The following is a 4441-nucleotide window of genomic DNA, read 5'->3' as shown; positions in this document are numbered from 1 at the left end:
AAGCATATTAATTGATTACTAAAAAGAAACTACAATAATCTATCGTTAATAATGAGCAAAAGTGCCGAAAATGGCTACAAAATCGAGTCTCACGAGCGCAGCTATGTCTGAGATATGAAACTTAACCTAAAAATGGTAAATTGTTCTATTTATACTAGGCTGGAAAAATTGGACAAAAATACCCCTGCGGGGTCAGCGCGGACCGCGCAAAAAGGACCACGGCCACACTGGCTCTTGGACTTATGGTTTCAGCTTCTCTGAAGTTGGGGACCGCGGATCGCGAGAAAGTGCACCGCGGCCGCGATGGAAGTTGGCGCGGCCGCACATAAAGGAGCGCGGAGCGCATTGTTTGAAATTGTCAAAACTTCAACTCTCTGAATCTCATTCACGCGGACCGCACAAAAGTGTGAAGCGGCCGCGTAGCCTGACCACGGATCGCGAGAATCCAACCACGGCCGCGTAACACTTCCACTGAATATGCCATGTCTCTGAACCTCCTAGTGCGGCCACATTCATTTTTGCGTGGTCCGCACTAGGCCCTTTTTCCTCAATTCTCTTGGTCATTGATACTTGAGCAGGTTTCACTCCTTTTTGAGCCGATCTTTGACATTTCGTCACTTTGTCGACCAAACCTGCAATCAAACACAACCTGTGAGCATTTTAGGGCTATTTTGTAGCAATTTATACTTAAAGCATAGGCAAGTAGGGGCATAAAACACGTTAAAATCCTAACTTATCATATAACTAATACTCAAACATCCATGAATCATCTTACTAATTACCCATTTCTAGTTAGATTTCTAAATTGAAGAATTGGGGAAAAAGAAATTCTACCTCTTTGATGAAGAACTTGAGGAATTTCAAGGTTTGGACAAGATTTTGATGAACCAAAACACTTACGCTTCTTTCTCTCTCTAAAAACGTTCTCCCCTCTCTCTAAAACACCAGAAATACCCAAAAATATGAACCCTAAATGAGTTATATGAAATAGGGGTCGGGTCAGAAAAACCTATTTTGGTACAGTCGCGCCGCGTGGGGCACCGTAAGGGGCAGCGTGGTAATGAAAAATGTGCTTAGAAACGAAATTGAAGGTGCTCTGATAATTTACACAGCCGCGCCGCATGGGGCGGCTCATTGTGCGGCGCGGTAGTGTAAAATTCTACGCTGTTTTTAGTAATTTGGTCATAACTTCTGGTAGGAGTGTCCAAATGACGAACGGTTTGAAGCGTTAGAAACTAGACTTGAAGATTTCATTTGATAGGTTGTTCATCACATGAAACCTTATAACTATTTATATATGATCGTCCAAAGTGAGGTCTTGTGCGTACTCATTTGCAACTTTAGTCTATTATGAAATTATCCAACTTGGCTTAGACTTAGGACTTTCTTTAGACCTAATATATCTTATAGTACGCCTCGTACACTTGCTATCACATCCATTTGGTATACATCACGGTAATAGACCTCTTCCACATATAAAATAATATAATTTGAACACGTCAACTTTCTTACTTCGCCAAAATGCGCTGAATTGTCTTATGGACTTCCAAATCCAAATTCGTACACATGTCTAAGTCCGAAATCACCGTAAGAAGCTATTGACATTATTAAAATTCCATTTTGGGGTCGTTTGGTCAAAAGTCAACTCTTCGGTCAACTCTTTCCATTTGAGCTTCAAAATAAGATCTTGATTTTTCTTTAAATTTAACTACGAATCTTACGAAAACCAAACTTGACCATATATGCGGGTCATTATGCACATTAAGAAGCTTCTTGGGGTCTTAAGCTGCTGAACGGGGCGCTAATTCTTAAAATGACAAGTCGGTTCATTACAATTTGCAACCAAAACATCGCAAATGCGATGACACCAGCACCAGCAATCAAAAATTATGAAAAATCATTCTGCAACCAATCCGACACTCACCCGAGCCCTCGGGGCTCCAAACCAATCATGCACCAAGGTCCAGAAACACAACACAAACTCGCTCGCGTGCTCAATTCATCAAAATAACCTCTAAGACCACGAATCGGACGCCAAAACGCATGAAGATCAAACTAAACTTCAAGAACTTCTAGAATCGCAACCGAGCGTCCGAACCATATCAAATCAACTCCAAATGGCTCCAAATTTTGTAGACAAGTTCCATATGATGGAACGAACCTACTCAAAGCTTCAAATCACGCATAACAACCTCGAATCGATGAATCACACCTCAATCAAAATCAATGAACTTTGAAACTTAACTTCTACAACCAATGCCGAAACCTATCACCTACAATTGACATCAAATTTTGCACACAAGTCACATTTTCCATTACGGACCTATTCCAGCTTCCGGAATCCGAATCCAACCCCGATATCAAAAAGTCCTCTCCCGATCAAACTTCCAAAAATCCAACTTTCGCCAATTCAAGACTAATTCGACTATGGACCTCCGGATTACAATCCGGACGCGCTCCCTAAGTCCAAAATAACCCAACAGAACTAACGGAACCGACGAAACTCCATTCCGAGGTCAAATGCTAAAAAGTCGAACTTGGTCAACTCTTCCAACTTAGAGCTTAAATATTGAAGTTCATTCTTCCAAATCGATTCCGGATAACTTGAAAAACCAATACCAACGATTTACGCAAGTCATAATACATCGTGCGGAGATACTCGAGCCCTCAAAATACTGAGCGAAGTGCAGATACTCAAAACAACCAGTCGGGTCGTTATAGGAGGAAAGAACACACTAGGAGCAGGGGGGAATTCATCTACGAGTTTTTCACTTCCTTCTTCCTATTTTAATTATTGGTTATGAATTCTAGTATTGTGGTTTTGCATACTATTATGAATAGCTAATTTGTTATCTAGACTTCTGATAACCTTTTGTAGGATAAACTCTTGTTATGTTTTTTATATAATTGAGCCGTTGGATCTCTCTACTTGTTGAACTACGTGTTTATTGTTGTTGATTGAATGACCATCAATTGACTGTGCCTATTTAGTATGCATTGCTTGGAAAATGGTACATATTTAGGTATTTGTTGAACAACATCACTCCTGGCCTATCTGAGGAATGAATACGAAGGGTTTAAAGGTTGGATTAGGAAAAACGAAATCTCGGTGCGATCTTAGAGAGGGTTTAAAGGTTGGATTAGAATGTTCATGTTGGACACAATAGTCAATTTAATTTTTTAATATTTAAAAATAATTATTTAATTTTTTAATATTTATGCCTTCAAAATTAACAAAAGTTTATGCATTGGATTTTTTTAAAATATTTTTTCTCATATAAAATTTTCTTATTTGTACTATCTAGCATAATTATAATTCATTCAATTATTGTTATTTGACCATTTTAGTATTATTTAAATATATACTACCTATTCTTGAAGTTCCAAAAACATATAAATTCTAAATCAACAACAATACATTGGATCGGTCACATCTTCCTTCTTCTCAATTTCTGACGTTATTATGCAAAAACTTCCTTATACTTTTTGCATATCATTCTGGTGTGTATCTTTATTCTGTGTGTAAATTTTTACGATAGTTGTATGCATTCGGTTATATACAAATTCATTGTCTGGGTTAAATGATTTGTAGTTACGTCGGCAATAAATAAGTTACAGGGTTAAACAATCCTCAAAATTGGACTATATTTGTCACATATATATTTATTTTCACATGGACATCTTATATTTTACTTTTAGGAGGAATACTACGGCAACAATAAATTTTTTTGGCCATGATAGTTTAGTTGAAGCAACCGAACATACACCAAGAACATCCTCTATAAAGAGGATATAACAACATTACATCATAATATCTCATACAATACAATATCTATCATTGCAAATGCTATATAACTAACTTAACTAATTAAATTATTCATGTTGGTAGGTTTAATATCCAACAATTTTGAACTCACCTATTACGTTAATGTAATGACACTCATTTTTCCATTTAAATGCATATTGGATCTATTAGGACGCCAATTGCTATTACACACAGTTTATTTTTGTTATATACAATTTTTTTTTATTAATAGACAATTTTACACGTACAACGCACGTACCCTAAAACTAGTAAAAAAAAAAAAAAAGATTTTAAGACTTTATCTTGGATTGCTTATATATGCTATCGAGATTAACATTTAAAGCAGATTTTACCGTAACATTACTCTCCTACAGTTTGTCACTTCTGACTTTAGACGCTTGCATATGTTCCACATTTAATCATGATCCAATTCTGGTATTGTTTCATTCATTAATGGACCGTGCGACCTAAGATAAAGAAGATAATACTATTACTAGGATGTTCGATTATGATGAAAAGAATAAAGTAAGAGAACAAATATTCTAATATAAATTCTTCGCCAGATAAGCTAGGGACTAAGTCTGCTCCGGTTATCTTAATATTGTGTTGTTGTTACTGTTTCTTGTTACTGTATTT

The sequence above is a fragment of the Nicotiana attenuata genome, chromosome 9 (assembly GCF_001879085.1).
Source record: "Nicotiana attenuata strain UT chromosome 9, NIATTr2, whole genome shotgun sequence".
In the NCBI taxonomy this organism is placed as follows: Eukaryota; Viridiplantae; Streptophyta; class Magnoliopsida; order Solanales; family Solanaceae; genus Nicotiana; species Nicotiana attenuata.
Note: the sequence above shows the minus strand (reverse complement) of the source record.